The 17,525-nt window shown below is 42.2% G+C and overlaps 1 protein-coding gene and 1 non-coding gene across 2 annotated transcripts in view; both read right to left on the bottom strand.

The window, feature by feature from the left end:
- The window catches only part of sl (small wing phospholipase C gamma 1), a gene marked incomplete at its 3' end in the record, with an annotated part of 811,582 nt that overhangs the window by 40,846 nt on the left and 753,211 nt on the right, over nt 1–17,525 (bottom strand). The window lies entirely within an intron of this gene.
- Nucleotides 9,719–9,836, bottom strand: LOC145404145 (5S ribosomal RNA). The gene has a single exon (XR_013898114.1). It is a non-coding gene; the product is annotated as a 5S ribosomal RNA (ribosomal RNA).

Raw genomic sequence — 17,525 nt, 5'->3', positions numbered from 1 at the left:
ACTCAATGTGTTTCTCCTAACACTTCCTATCACATCCACATCCACACCACAACGATCCTTCACTTCCTCATTTGTCAATCTATCTCTCCATGTGACTCCACAGACTCCTCTCAGTAACTCATTTCCACAGCTCTCACTCTTGACTTCTGTCCCTCCAGCAAGGTCCAAGCTTCACTTCCACACCTTCAAGTTGGTATCACAATACTCTTATGTGGTAACTTTTTCACTTTCATGCTCACTTCCCTGTTTCTTATCACTGCCTTCAAGGAACCAGCAACCTTTCTTCCTTGTTGTACCCTTTCAAGCACTTCACCCTCCAAACCTCCATCCTTACTCATCACACTACCCAAGTACTTGAACGCTCCCACATTTTCCATTTCCTCCTCATCTGACCTCACTGTACATTCACTGACTTTACCTCTCTTGAAGACCATAACTTTACTCTTCCCTACATTCACCTTTAGATTCCATTTCTTACATACTCTTCCAAACTCACCCACCAAGCCTTGCAGCTCCCCTTCATCTTCACTTAATAACACAGTATCATCCGCAAACAACAGTACAGGAAGTTTCCAAACACTGCCCTCTATCATTAGGGCCCCTCCAACATCCACTGCCCTACCTTGTATCTCTTTTATAACCCCATCCATGTACAGATTGAACAATCAGGGAGACAAGACACATCATTGTTTCAATCCAACCTTAAAACAGAAAAATTCACTCAGTTCACTATCCACACACACTGCAGCCTTAGCACCCTCATACATGCTCTTCACGGCATTGTTGAACTTCCCACCACCTCCATATATTCTTAATACTTTCCACAATCCTTATCTATCCACCCTGTCATATACTTTCTCCAAATCCATGAAGGCCGCATACAACTTCTTTCCCTTCTCTAAAAACTTTTCCACTAAAGATCTAAGAATGAATATCTGATCTACACAACCTCTTCCCTTCCTAAAACCTCCCTGTTCTTCTCCAACTAATTCCTTTGTTATTTCCCTAACTTTTTCAATAAGTATTCTACCATAAACTATTCTTGTTACACTAAGAAGACAAATGCCCCTATTATTACCACAAACTTCTTTTTCCCCTTTTCCTTTGTACAGGGGAATAATTATACCTGACTTCCAATCATCCAGGACTCTACCTTCCTCCCAGGGCAATCTGCACATCTTCCACATCCATTCTACTACTATCTCTCTCTTATGCTTCAGCATTTCACCACACACTCCATCAATTCCTGGGCTTTCCCCATTTTAACTTTCTTCATCACTTCCACAACTTCCATCCTACTGATTTCTTCCTTTCTTCTCACATCCCTACATCTCCCAGCCATTCCCCAGCCACTTATACTAGCATTACTTTCATTCTCTATGTTCAACAATTCGCTAAAATGTTCTCTCCATCTATTCACTTTTTCTCCCTTCTCCACTAGTAATCTATCATTTTGATCTTTCACTACTAAACTAACTTCTTTGGCACCCTTTCTAATTCTCTTAACCTCTTTCCAGAACATTTTCTTACATTCCTTCCACTTTACACTCAAATTCCTTCCAAATTCCACATCCACTCTCTTCTCACTCTCTCTTACTAATCCTTTCACCTCTCTCTTCCTCTCTACATACAACTCTCTCTTCCATCTCTCAGCTTCTTTCATGCCCCTGTTTCTCATCCATTCATTATATGCTTTCTTCTTTTGTGCCACAGCCTCTCTCACCTCTTCATTCCATCATACTATTCCATGCACCCCTTTTCATCTTCTCTTCATCCCACACACCACCTCACATGCTGCACAGATTTCTTCTGTGAATATCTTCCACACACCTTCCACAACCCCCATCTGCTCCAATCCATATTTCCCCAATTGCTCCTCCACTTCCCTCTTATATTCTGCCCTTTTTTCATCCTCTTGTAACCTTTCCACCCTCCTTGTATGAGCTACTTCCTCCTGTCCTTCCCTTCTTCTATTTCTCCATTTTGTTTGGACACTGATTCTGACCACCACTTGGTGGTGGTCAGAGAGTTCACTCACCTAACCACTATATACTCTTGCATCCATTATACACCTTCTCATCCTGTCATCCACACATACATAATTAATCATGGCCTTCCATTCATTCAGTTCACCATCTACCATTCTCATCACTTGCCATGTATACCTGTTGATCATTTTGTGCCTGAAGAGGGTATTGGCTATCACCAACCCCATCCCGGCACAAGTGTCCACTAAAGCACTGCCATTCTCATCCATCTCTGCAGGCACACCCCACTCACCAACTACTCCATCCACCATCACATTCCCTACTTTTCCATTCATATCTCCAGTCAAAAACACTTCATTCCTTTCAAACTTTTCCATGCACACTTCCACATTTGTCCAGAACTCTTCTCTCACTCTGCTTGCACGATCTTGTGTTGGCGCATACACGCACACAATCGCCCACATTTGTAGTCCAATTTTCAATCTTACCCATACAATCCTTGAGCCAACTGATCCATACTCTCTTATAGTTCTCCTTCCATCTGTTACTCAAAACAATACACACTCCTTCTTTTGCCTTCTCATTCTCACCTACTCCCACTCATATTCCCCATCCATACTCCCATTCTCTCACACTCTCACCTCTCCATTTAGTTTAAGTTAATCCACATACATCCACTTTTGCACCCTCAAGCACCTGGACAATCTCTCTCTCTTTCATCTCATCATTTGCACCCCTTATATTCCATGTAGGTATCCGTATCATGTCCTTTGTTCAGTCCTTGGTCATCATCTTTTGGTCAGTACTGGTCCGAGGCTTCTTGGTCGTATTTTTAGTAAGTTGTTTTCCGGGGAGGGGCACTAACCCTCCACCAGCCCACTTGTTGTCATGTAGGGAATGCATATTGGTTGGTTATAAGGTTACCACCCAGCGTTGTAAATGCTTTCCTGGTTTACAGGAAAACATTTGACTTGCCACTCAATGTAGAGTTACCCTAAAAAACAGAGCAACACTACACTATGTGGGTGGATCATGGGCGCCTCCACCAACCACCTCCAGTTATCGTATCTGTAAATTCCACTGCCTTAGACACGGGTCCATTTCTGAGATTACAGATGAATAGTGAAACAAACTGGCAATAGAACTGAGCCCTTAGTAATTCCACTAGTTACTTTTAACTAGTCTGATGATTTGCCATTTATCACTACCTTGCTTGCAAGTTGCAATGATATCCAGTGATTTCTTCCCTCAGTGAGTATGGACCAGTGAATTTGGTCCATAATATCCTGGGCTGAATTCACAAATCTATATATTAAATTCATGTGCAACTTGCCTTCTGACACCAATGTATGCTCCTGGGAATGAAATATATGCTATGATCAGCAGTTTTATTTAATCTAGGATGTCTTGTAAAGCAGGGGATTATTAAAGCTATAACTGGTTATAACAACAAAGAGCAAGCTATTCTGCTACATACTTATTTCTGCAAACCTTTCAATATAGAATCTAGCTTGTGGGAAAAAAAAAAAAAAAAAAGAAACTTTCACATAAGGAACAATGGTAACAAAAGAATGGTTTTTAAGAGGCATTCCATTCTCCCAACAGAGTTACAAGTTGTGGACATGACACTGATGATTTTTCTAACACAGATGTCTTGCAAGCTGGCCCAACAAGGATGTTATATCAAAGTGCTATTTTAACTCTTTGGGGACAACAGACGGGTACACAGGGGTGGATCCAGTAATATTTCTGAGGTGCCACCTATATCACTTTCCACTGTAATGAGGGTTTGGCATCCCCTTTCTCTCGGCCATCTCAGTAATGTTTGTCACCCAAAGATGATTTGCATGACATTTGTATGGGAGAAACAGATATTATAGACAGTAAAAGATGCAGCCTATTTATGCTAAGTACTATATACTAATCTTCAGTGTGATGAAGCAGGGGTGTTGCCCGTGCTGCATGGGCAACATCCCTGGATCTGCCCATGGCACAGTAACCTTACTCTAAAATGTTTACTCATTCACCTCAAGAACTAAATTTTCATTTTATTCTAGCCATCTCCTACTAATTTTATTCAGCTCATGAAGGACCTTTACTGGCAACAGGGTTAGTCAATGCACTAACTCACCCAGTCTGAAAAATCTCTCCTAAGCTGAATGCAATCACCTTGAGGAAATAAGAATTAAATGACAAGGTATCCTCATGATGAAGAGGTTAACCTACACTCAAACATGTTAGGCACCAACCAAACTAGGTTCAAGTTCAAGTTTATACACTCATGACATGCATTTTCTATACCTGTAAAACTTCGGCAGCTTAATGTTTTATGCATTTTTACATTATAGTAAAATCCATCAAATCTAGACTTGTTTTGTCTCGAAACCAGCTTACTGGTTTCCAGACTATATCTGTTTTAACTAGATGATGCTGGTTGAAGTCTGGCTCACTTATGTGCTTGCACTGATAAAGAACCCTTTGAAATCACAAACCTGCAACATTACTCTGCATTCGGTACAAGTATGCTTGAATGTAACTGACATTCACAAGTCAAGAGACATATGCTAATACTGTGCAATGATCCCTTGGTACTGTGTGCAACTGGTACCGTGCCTAGTGTGTGATGACGAAATTGCATGAAAATGAAAGCACAGAACCTATTAGATTTATTCTAACTGATACTGGGCACCCCACTTGTAAACCCAAGTTTTCATTTTTACAACAATTTCAATGCACTAAATTCATACATACTGTTATGACAAGTATCAGAAACACACATAGGCATGGTTAGGTTAATAGAAAATGATGAAAAGGACACAATAACAAAGAGACACGTACCGCATAAAGACCTGAGATGGAATTGAGGTAAGGTGTTCTAAGGCTAGGGGATGGAGAGTTAGTGATCACCACCTGGGATTAACTCCTAAAGAGGGACTCATCTTTTAATTCCTCAAAGCAATCAGAAACCAATATCTGCAACTTCATTGTGAGCAGAAATCAACTCATTTTTTTTTTTTTTTTTTTTTTTTTTTTTTTTTTAAATGCGAGGAAGAAGGAACCACAGGCCATGAGCCCGCAGTAACAGTTCCCTCCAAGAGAAAAACAAAATACAATAGAGAGCCAAATTCAAGATCCGATCATTTTGAGATGCCTGGACACACTGCGTTTGAAAGACTGGAGATCATAGGCAGCAGGAAATACAGATAGAGGGAGACAGTTCCAGAGCTGACCTGTTGCATAAATGAAAGACTGGGAGTAACGGTTAACTCTTGCATTAGAGAGTTGGACAGAAAAGGGATGAGAGTTTGCTGCCAGACGGGTGCTACGCGCCCGTCGTAGAGGTGGAGGAATGCAAGCAGACAGTTCAGAGGAGCAGTGACCATTAAAGTAGCGATAGAAAAGAGATAAAGATGCAACAGTGCGGCGAAGAGACAGAGGTTGAAGGGAGTCCGTAAGAGGAGGAGAGTTAATGAGACAAAAAGCCTTTGACTCCACCCTATTGAGAAGAGCTGAATGTGGGGAGCCTCCCCACACATGAGAGTTGTACTCCACACAGGGGCGGATAAAACCCCTGTATAGAGTCAACAATTGTGCAGGGGTAAAGAAAGAGCGGAGTCGGCTTAGCACACCCAATCTCTTGGAGGCAGATTTTACAAGAGATGTAATATGATCTTTCCAAGATAAGTCCCGAGTAAATGAAACCCCAAGCATGTTCAAGGATGATGCAGGATTAAGCTGATTATTATTAAACATTAATGGGTATACCTGTGGAAGATTTTGTCGGGTTGATAGGTGTAAGAACTGAGTCTTAGATGCATTAAAGACAACCATATTATTTTTACCCCAGTCAGAGATACAAGCCAAGTCAGACATTAGGTGTGCCATAGCCTCATCCCTTGTTTCTTGAAGTAACTGTTAAGATGGGCGTTGTGGGAACCGAATGGAAAGGTGAAGGGTGGAGTCATCAGCGTATGAGTGGATAGGGTTAGACGTACAGCTTAGAAGATCATTGATGAATAAAAGGAAAAGAGTTGGTGATAGGACAGAGCCCTGAGGAACACCACTGTTGATAGATCTAGGAGAAGAACGATGGCCGTCTACAACAGCGGCTATAGAACGACCAGAAAGGAAGCTAGCGATGAAGGCACAGATAGAAGGATAGAAACCGTAGGAGGGCAGTTTGGAAATTAGAGATTTATGCCAGACTCGATTGAAAGCCTTTGAGATGTCAAGTGCAATGGCAAAGCTTTCGCCAAAGTCCCGAAAGGAGGATGACCAGGAGTCTGAAAGGTAGGTAAGAAGATCGCCAGTGGAGCGTCCCTGACGGAACCCATACTGACGATCAGAAAGAAGGTTGTGATAGGAAAGATGCCTTAAAATTTTTCTATTAAGAATTGACTCAAAAACTTTTGAAATACAGGACGTTAAAGCAATTGGACGATAGTTGGAGGGTTGGGAGTGGTCACCCTTCTTTGGGACTGGCTGAATGAGAGCAAACTTCCAGCAAGAAGGAAAGGTACAAGTTGACAGACAAAGGCGAAAGAGTTTGCCTAGGCAGGGTGTAAGCACAGAAGCACAGTTCTTGAGAACAACAGGAGGGACCCCATCAGGCCCATATGCCTTGTTAGTACTGAGGCCAGTGATGGCAGAAAATACATCAACTGAAGAAATTTTAATGTCAGCCATGAGGAAGTCAGAGGGGAGAAGTGATGGAGGAACAGCACCGGAATCGTCTAAGGTGGAATTGGAGGAGAAAGTCTGTGCGAAGAGATCTGCTTTATCAGTAGAAGAAATAGCTACAGAACCATCAGAGTAGAAAAGAGGAGGGAAGGATGATGAGGTAAAGTTGTTAGAAAGATTTTTGGCAAGGTGCCAGAAGGAGCGGGAAGAATTCGAGTTGGAGAGTTGAGAGCATTTAGTATGGATGAAATTATTTTTAGTAGAGCGAAGAACAGACTTAGCACGATTCTGGGCAGAAACATAAAGATGATGTGATTCAGGGGTGGGTTGGCTCCGGTACCTTTTGTAGGCCTTCTCCTTGTTGCGGACAGCATTAGAACAAGTGTGATTAAACCAAGGCTTTCTTGCGTTAGTCAAAGGATATGAGAAAGGAATGTATGCTTCCATGCCTGAGAGAATAACCTCCGTAACGCGCAAGGCACACTCAGATGGCTCACGGCCATGGAAGCAATAATCATTCCAGGGAAAATCAAAGAAGTACTGCCTGAGGGCCTCCCAGTTCGCGGCTCCAAAATGCCACAGACGACGTTTCCCTGGAGGGTCCACAGGTCGTACCGGAGTGATAGGACAGGTTAAGGTAATAAGGTTGTGATCGGAGGAGCCCAACGGAGAGAAAAGATTAACAGAGTAAGCAGAAGGATTAGTTGTGAGGAAGAGGTCAAGTATGTTGGAGCTCTCTCCAAGGCGGTCAGGGATACGGGTAGGGTGCTGTACAAGCTGCTCTAGGTCATTAAGGATAGAAAAGATGTAGGCTTGTTCACCAGGTGGATCCGTGAAAGAAGAGGAGAGCCAAAGGTGGTGGTGAACATTGAAATCTCCAAGAATGGAGATTTCAGAGAAAGGAGAAATGGACAGAATGTGTTCCATCGTAGAAGTAAGATAGTGCACGGTAACAAGTCCTTTAGCCCCCCAAAATGTGCGATAATGGCAGGAATGCAGATTTTGATCTAGCAGTGATAACAAAAACTGCTATAACCAAGTGCACAAAAACCAAGGGATTATTGTACAGTCATGAATGCACATCCATATGCTCTAGACAGAAGCATAGCCAGTTAACAAATGCTCGGACAGTTTAGATCACAGTACTGTACATCGTTTTCATTATATGGCTATGGTTTTCCTAAAGTGCACAACATACATCACAGAAAGTCTTAGCAGGTCTCTTTCATTTTCCATCAACCATTTTTTGATCATCTGCTCATACAATCTTGAGAATCTAGCACCAGTTTAAAATTTACAGTTGCCATTTTCACATCTGACTGATATGATCCACTATGAAGGCTCGGCAGTTATGGACACTCAAGTCTACACTCATCTGTCTGGTTTGATCCACTATGAAGGCTCAGCAGTTACGGACACTCAAGTCTACACTCATCTGTCTGGTTCGATCCACTATGAAGGCTCGGCAGTTACGGACACTCAAGTCTACACTCATCTGTCTGGTTCCAAGACTGCTGGTGGTGTATCTGCACTGAACATTGTTCTGAGTCATCTGCACAGGTCTGGCCTCTCACACCAACCCTCTGTGCTCCATTTCTCACAGTTATGTGTCTCCTCTATAATCTCAACCATTCATTCTCCTGCTACCTTTCCCTCTCACCATTTCTTGCCTGATCTACCTGCTCTTGAGGACAACAGGTACCCTGAAATACTAGTTGTCCCCAAGCCTCTGTGGGACACATGACAATAACCCAGACTAGTCAAAAAACCAGTTCAGGTGAGCTGGAAACTTATTTTTATATTTGCATTGTGTGGTAGGTGGTGGCGACCATCATCCACTCACTTGATGTAGTGCTGCCTACTTCTTCCTTAGCCTTTATCATTCTTTTTCTGTGCCTGCCCTCCTCTCTTCCTATTTCTCCTATCTTTCCTGTCACTACTTAATGCTTTTCTTTCCATTACAGGTGGCTTTACATTGAGTGACAAGCCAACTGGTTTCCTGTAAGCCATGAAACCATTTACAACGCTGGGTGGTAACCATATAACCAAACCATACGTGCTCCCTACGTGTCAAGTGGGTTGGTGGAGGGTTAGTGCCCCTCCCTGTAAAACAAATAACTCAGAGTCAAATGGCCACCCCGTACGGGATTATGGCACCTAGCAACAGATAGACAGATAGCCATTGTGTGGTTGACCATTTTCACAAACATACATCCACTGAACCCGTGTTACGTGTTCAACTTACAAATAATCACTGTATGAATGGTTTTCCGGCAACATAACCCAATTGTTAAATAAGGGAGACCTGCGTTACATATTGCACTTGCAACACTCAGAGTGAAGAAGTTATCAATATAGTAACTATGTGCACACCACAAACCTTGGGATGAATCATGCCTATTGCTGAATCTCACTACATCTCAGAGTAGTCACCTGTACAAAACTGCTGTTTTAACAATTTATCCAATGTCAGCATTGTAAATTTAATAAAGAATTAAGACTGGTGCTTATTGTGCATTACAGTAAACCTATATGCAGTTGAAAAAAAAAATGCACATTTATGTACTTTGGACTGTTCAAGTCTTTGTTAGTAAGGCCCACAGTCACCTGGTGTGTTTTCCTTCCTCTGCAACACAGTTTATATGGAAAACTGGTGAATATGGACTGGCTAACTCCCCCAATTAGTATGGATTATCTGAGCTCTACTGTATATCAGAAACAAATATTTAAACTGTACAGCCACAAGTAAACTTGTACTTTCCATGAATCAGTACAGATATTTGCTCTTACATGAGGTTTTTGCCCCCCCCACCACCACCAAACACTTCTTTTTGCTATGCTTATGTCAGTCATATAATTTTTCACTGTCTTTAAACTGTATTTAAGTGTTCAATTTATAGTTTTACTTTTTTTTACTTTTTTTTTATGTAAAATCCATCCATCCATTGCCAGACGCCATGTATCCCAAACGGGGTGGCCAAGGGCTTAGAGTTAATTGTTTTACAGGGAGGGGCACTAATCCTCCACCAACCCCACTTGACACGTAGGGATGCCAACAGCATCTGGTGTTCCCAGGCGGTCACCCATCCAAGTACTAACCAGACCCAACGTTGCTTAACTTCGCAATCGGACGGGAAGCGGTGTACTCAACGTGGTATGGCCGTTGATTGAAAAGAATAAAAAACATTGTAAAGTAACAGAAAATCCTAAATATGATATTTATGTATTTTGGTCCATAACTGACACCTCTGGAGCTGTCAGGAATTTTAATATAAGACCCCATAGAATAAAAAATACAATAAAAGAATGATCAAACTTAAATTACCTTGATATCGTTGCAAGCACTTGTTAACAAGGCCATTACTTTTTTTTTTTTTTTTTTTTTTTAACGCAAGGAAGAAGGAACCAAAGGTCAGGAGCCTGCAAATTGTTCCCTCTATGAAAAAACAAAAACAAGATGACATAAGAGCCACAATCAGATTTGTTCATTTCGAAATGCCTGGACACACTGCGTCTGAAAGCATGGAGATCATTGGCAGTAGGAAATACAGATAGAAGGAGACACTTCCAGAGTTGACCAGTTGCATACATGAAGGACTGGGGGTAACAGTTAACTCTTGCATTTGAAAGTTGGACAGAAAAGGTATGAGCACTTGTTGCTAGACGGGTGCTATGTGCCCGCTGCGGTGGTGGTGGGATGCAAGCAGACAGTTCAGAGGAGCAGTGACCATTGAAGTGGCGAGAGAAAAGAAATAAAGATGCAACAGTGCAGCGAAAAGACAGAGGTTGACGGAAGCAAGTAAGAGAAGGAGAGTGAATGAGACGAAAGCCTCTGACTCCACCTTGCTGAGAAGAGCTGTATATGGGGAGCCTCCCCACACATGACAGTTGTACTCTACACAGGGGCAAATTAACCTCTATATAAAGTGCAGTGGTAAGGAAGGCACAGAGTCAGCTTAGCACACCCAATCTCTTGGAAACAGATTTTACAAGAGAGATAATATGTTCTTTTCAAGATAAACCCCAAGAGAATGAAACCCCAAGAGTGTTTAACCCCTAAAGGCCACAATTCTCCCACCCTGTCTGGCCCCACGACCTCATTCACGGTCCAATTTTTCAACTTCCACCAAGGTTAATTTTGGTCTTACGGATTTCAAGAGCTTCATTTCACACAACAGAAAATGTATTTTTCACTCTCATATGTTTAATGGTTACTGCACTATCGACCATCAAAGAACGTCAAAAATTGTTACCCCTTGCTTGCAGAGAGAGGAAAAAAAAATTGCACCAAAGCTTTTTGGATCTTACTGATCTGAAGTGCTTGACTTTACACATCAAAAATATATATTTAACTCTCATATGTCTAATGGTTACCACATTGTCAATCGTCAAAAATAAAAAAAAGCCACACCCACTATGAGCGAGAATGGGATGTCATAAGGGGGAAGAGGGAGGTGAAGGAAATGTGGGAGGGGCATCAGGAGGGAGGGGGGGAAAGGGAGGGAATATACTTGCCACACACAACCGATACAGTCTAGAGGAGGTATGGGGGGTAGTTTGGATCGGAGGGGACACAGAGGGCAGGATCCAATGGGGGAGAGGGTGGAGAGACGGCATGAGGGGGGATCCCCTCCCCACACCTGAGGAGAGGGCTGGATCATGCCTCCCACAACCCAATCTCTTAGTTTCCATTGGCTAGGAACCATTTACATCATCAAAGAGGTGGGGCTTCCACTTGAGGGTTTATGATAGCCATTCTATGATTGCCTGCAACAGGTCCCGACACAAAAAATATGGCTGCAGCCGACTGCCTGCAATAGATCTTCTTGGGTTAAGGATGATGTAGGACTGAGCTGGATATTGTTAAAAATTAGAGGGTGCTCCTGCTGAAGATTTTGTTGGGTTGATACATGTAAGAACTGAGTTTTTGATGCATTACAAACAAGAACATTATTTTTATCCCAATCAGAGATATGAGCCAAGTCAAACATTATGTGTGCTATAACCTCATCCCTTGTTTGTTGAAGTAACTGCTGAGGTGGATGCTGAGGGAAGTGAATGGAAAGGTGAAGAGTGGAGTCATCAGCGTATGAATGAATAGGGTTAGATGTAGAGCTTAGGTCATTGATGAATGAAAGGAAGAGAGCTGGTGATAGGACAGAGCCTTGAGGAACACCATTATTGATAGCTCTAGGAGAAGAATGGTGGCCATCAATAATAGCAGCTACAAAACGACCAAAAGTGAAGCTAGAGATGAAGGCACAGATAGAAGGACAGACATCGTTAAAGGGCAGTTTGGAAATTAAAGATTTACGCCAGACTCGATCTTGAGATGTCAAGAGCAATGGCAAAGCTTTCACCAAAGTCCCAAAAGAAGGATGACCAGGAATTTGAAAGGTAGGTGATAAGATTGCCAGAGGAACATCCCTGGCAGAACCAATGCTGACAATCAGAAAGAAGGTTTTAATAGGAAAGATGCTTAAAATTTTTTTAAAGAATAGACTCAAACACTTTTGAAACACAGGATGTTAAAGTGATTGGGCGATAGTTAGAGGGATGGGAATGGCCACCCTTCTTTGGGACAGGCTGAACAAGATCAAACTTCCAGCAAGAAGGAAAGGTGCAAGTTGACAGACAAAGACAAAAGAGTTTACCTAGGCAGGGTGTAAGCAAAGAAGCACAGTTCTTGAGGAAAACAGGAGGGACCCCATCAGGCCTGTATGACTTGTTAGTATTATTGAGGCCAGTGATGGCAGAAAATACATCAACTGAAGACATTTTAATGTCAGCCATGAGTAAGTCAGTGGGGGAGAAGTGATGGACGAACAGCACTGGAATCATCTAAGGTGGAACTGGAGAAGAAAGTCTAAGCAATGAGTTCTATTTTATCAGTACAAGAAATAGCTACAGAGCCATCAGGGTGGAAATGGGGAGGAAAGGATGATGAGGCAAAGTTGTTTGGAAATTTGTTACCAAGGTGTGTGGAGCGGGAAGAATTCAAGCTAGAGAGTTCAGAGCATTTAGTACAAATGAAATTATTTTTAGCAAGAGTGGAAAACTGACTTAGCACAATTCCAGGCAGAAACATAAAAGAGATGAGGTTCATGAGTGGGTTGGCTTTGGTACCTTTTGTAGGCCTCCTCCTTGTTGTGGACAGCATTAGAACAAGCATGATTAAACCAAGGTTTTTTTTGCATTAGTCAATGGATATGAGAAAGGAATGTATGCTTCCATGCCCAAGAGAATAACCTCTGTAATGCGCAAGACACACTCAGATGGCTCTCAGCCATGGATGCAATAATCATTCTAGGGAAAATCAAAGTACTGCCTGAGGGTCTCCCAATCAGCAGCTCCAAAGTGCCATAACCAATGCTTCTTTGGAGGGTCCACAGGCCTTTCTGGAGTGATCCCCCCCCCCCCGACTCTGGCAATAGGCTTCACAGCCTGCTACCAATGCCCAGTAGTCCTTCTATATGCCATTCACCTCTGCATGTCACCACTTCAGCACTAACATCCACCGTCCATACTGAATACATGCAAGGGCTGTCCCATACAGGACTGGTGTAGTGGTATTAGCTGGGGTATTTTTACGACATGTCGGCGGGTCTTCTGGTACATCTGTAAAGCCTGATTTAGTGAAATTCAAATCCTTAAACTGTTCCCTGCCCCAGCGGGTATTTGAACCTGGGTCTGGTAGGACTGCAGGCCACCTCTCTACCGACTGTTGTGATCGGAGGAACCCAATGGAGAGGAAACATTACAAGCATAAGCAGAAGGATTAGTTGTACGGATGAGGTCAAGTATGTAGGAACTCTCTCTAAGGACATCAGGGATATGGGTAGGGTGCTGTACAAGCTGCTCTAGGTCATTAAGGATAGAAAAGATGTAGGCTTGGTCACCAGGTGGATCAGTGAAAGGAGAGGAAAGCCAAAGGTGGTGGTGAAAACTGAAATCTCCTAGAATGGGGATTTCAGAGAAAGAAGAAATGGACAGGATGTGTTGCATCCCTTAAGTAAGATAGTCAAAGAATTTTTCAGAGTCAGCTGAATCAGGGAACAAGTAAACAGCACAGATATATTTAGTCAAAAGAATGACATGAAAGCCGAGCCAAAGAGTAGAGAATTAAAAAGATTAAAGTTCAGGAACCCAAGAGCACGATATGCCATTGCATAAACATACACAACAGCCACCTTTGGCTTTGAAATGAGTAAAGAGAAAGTAGAATGATACAGAGAAGGGTTTGCTATCAGTCACCTCAGTTAGGAAGAGAAGGTGAGGTTCAGAGGACGAGAGGTAGGGCTCAACAGATGTTCTGAAAGTTAGAGAAAAGGCAGCAAATGTTGCAGAAATGAAGAAGTGAGTCAGACAGTAGTTCCAGGCATCTCGCTGGGCCATCACCATGAGAGGGGCAGATGGTGGGGTCTTTGATGGTACCCCCCCCAAGACTCCAAGGCTAGATAGTACAATATAATAGTAATAATAATAATAATAATAATAACAATCTTTCCTATTCCATCTGCCTGTGGTGACTCTACACTGAGTGACAAGCCAAATGGTTTCCTGTACACCAGGAAACCATTTGCTAGGCTGGGTGGTAACCATATAACCAAATTATGGCACCTGGTGGTTTGGTGGGTAATTAAGCCCTAAAAGCCTAACCGCATCAATTGAGCAGAGCCTGTAAAAAACTGCGGAGTGCTTCCTCCGCACCGATTATGACATACGTGGCTTCAGGCCAATGAGAACTCACCCCTGAGGTGGCGTGAAGGGGGATTGGACCAACCCAGGCGATGGAGGGGCAACCCCCCCGGGCCACCTCCATGCCACCCTCTACTCCACTCCCTCACTCCCTCCTTGTCCCCCATCACTCTCCCATCCCTCCAGGTACCTGTATCTCGCCTCCCACCACCACCTGTATCCCTTCCCACCCACTCTCGCCCCTCCTCCCACCCTGCCATCCGTGTGTCCCACCTGAACCCCATCCTCTCCCTCCCTCCTTGTCCCTCACTACCCTTCCAACCCTCTACAGACCCCCAAGAGGTATCAGGCCTGATTACATACCTGTTAGGTATTATTTCTACTTCTTCCCTTATTTACAAATAATTACACCTCACTTTGTTCACTTCTCACATCGTTCCTATCAGTTTCTGCACGTACATAGTTGGTGAATGCTGTATGTTGTACTGTATACTACGCATCTTATTATTATTATTTTTTTCATTCTCCCGACAATCTGTCCAGATTAGTACCTGTGATTAGTCTCCGTCTCCGAGCAAACATTTACTCTGGGTAAACCCAACCACCAGCCCTTCGTGGTCAACTTATCTGCCTGTTTGTTAGTTAGTTAGTTAGTTAGTTAGTTAGTTAGGGAGTCACTGCTTATAACAAATACAGTAACTCATGATTCAGTGCACTGCATACTTTTTGTGCTAATTCTTTTCAACCCAATAGTTTGAGGCTGCTTATAGTTATTACTTTCGTTCCAAATTTTGTATACGACTATTTTCTCGAAAACATCGCATCCCGAACACGCAATGTAACTCCCCGCACTTGTTTTATCTCCCCACACCTACAAACACACCTATTTTTATGGTTGATATGACAACTTTCATTGAAATGGAGAGTTTTCACAAGAGAATTTGGTTGCTGTCAAAATTGTAATAATAAGTGTGATAAAGTGTAATGATAATGTGATAATTGTAATGATAAGTGTGAAAAATGTGATCAGTGTGATAAATAAGTGTAATAAGTTAGGACAGTAAAAGGAGAAATCGGAAAGAAATTATTGCTTTCTTTTTTTTCCCCTTCCATATGCATGGATCTATAGCAATATTCAACTTTATTTTGATGTCCTTGATGGTTATAAACATTTATATATGTCTGTGTTAATTTTTGAATGACTTTGAGGCCTTGTAGGGCTACTCCCCACACCTGTTTTATCTTCCCACACATACATACACACCTGTTTTCATGGTAGGTATGACAAATCCCATTGAAATGGAGGGTTTCCACAAGAGAATTTGTTTTTTGCCGAAATTTTTCTCCCCACATACCACCAACACCATGGAGGCCTACTCCCCACACTAGTTATCACCCCACACTTACATACACACATGTTTTCATGGAAGATGTTACAGAACACACTGAAGTGCTTTCTTTTCATGCAAAAAGCTGGTTATTTCCAACCCCCATACCTATAAGACTACTCTCCACTGCCTACTTTACCTCCCCACAGCCTAGTAATCTCCCCACACCTACATACACCTGTTTTCATGGTTGGTGTGACAAAACACTTTGAAATTACCCGTTTCAGTAAGAAAATATGTAGTTATCAAAATTTTCACGTTTTCGATTGTTTTAGAGGAGTAACGATTAAAAACTTTTTAAAAATTTGACGCGTGATTGTGCGGTAACCATTAGGCCTACAGGGGTGTGGATTGTGTTGTCAGGTGTGTAAATTCTTCCTCTTTGGCCAGAATACAATCAATTTGCCCTTGGTGAAATTAGCCAAAACACCTCCAAATTGCAGTTGTGGAAGGTACCCTGCCTGAAATAATTGTGGACTTAAGGGGTTTAGGTGCTCCAATTGGATTGAGCCAGTGAAGGTTTATATCCAAGGGGTGGTTGGGGTTTACTGCTCACATAATGCCACTAGTCACTCTCATCTGAAATGTCAGGACCACCTTGCCTAGCCCCGGGCTCCTATGCTCCTCATGGGGCAATGTAGGATTAGATGATGGATGGACAATCTGATCTTTTGTTTCTCAAAAGAATCAGTTCTTCCATTGGGAATTCACTTTTGTCTGACACACATATACATTATTTTTATAATTACAAGAAATGCAACATCTCTCATATACAATACAAACTTTATCAGTAAAAAAAGGTGAAAGTGGCAAAAATTAAACCCTGTAATCATCAGTCCTGTCTCCAGGTTGTTGCATTTTGAAAAGAGAAAGGCTTTCAACTGTCTCTTAAAAGATTCAACAGAAGAGAATTGTCTCACGGACAACGGCAATCTATTATATAACCTAGGGGCTCTATACACATAAGAACAATCAGAGAATGATGACTGGCGAATGGCTCCAGACTTGTCAAGACACAAGGAATCATCTTCACCATGCCTGGGCATGCTGATAGGAATTTCAACAATTCAGCAGGATAATTCAATTCACCACACTTAAGAACCTTGAATGTAATTAGACACAGTTTAAATTCAATTCTAGCCTTTACTGGTAACCACTGCAGCTCAATTAGGAACTGGGTAGTTGAGGTTCTCGGGGTGAGACCAAAGATAAGCAGTGCTGCCCTGTTCAACACAGACTGAACTTTGTTAGTATATTGTTTGGAAGACCAATCCACAGTGAATTACAGTAATTGACATGAGACAAGGCCACTGCAAGGACCGATGCTAAGAGGCAATGTCTATTCAAGAATTTTCTCACAGAGTACAGATTTCTGATATGCTAGTTACACCCTCTAACAACTTGATTAATACTATATGTTCTTTGTAATATAACTCGAATTAAAGTAAATGCCCATATTTTGAACAGAACTGACTGGATGAAACTGTGACACACCAATGTTCAATGCCAGGGCATTATCAGTGTCATCATCGTTTCTGTTTCCTCAAATGATGATCATCTCTGTTTTACCATCATTCAGCTGAAGTTTCTTCCTTGCCATCCAAATCTTAATATCAGACATTAAAGATTCAAGCTTAGTCTTCGTATCATTGATATATGACATCGTAACATACAGCTGAGTGTCATCAGCATAAAAATGATAGGACACGTTGTGAGCATCATGTAAAGACAATAAACTACTCGAGTAGACTGTACCTAGAATTGGACTCCA

This window comes from Coenobita brevimanus, chromosome 62 (genome assembly GCF_032717465.1).
Source record: "Coenobita brevimanus isolate Jiangsu-jjx chromosome 62, ASM3271746v2, whole genome shotgun sequence".
Lineage (NCBI taxonomy): Eukaryota > Metazoa > Arthropoda > Malacostraca > Decapoda > Coenobitidae > Coenobita > Coenobita brevimanus.
Note: the sequence above shows the minus strand (reverse complement) of the source record. Positions and strands in the feature narration are given on the sequence as shown.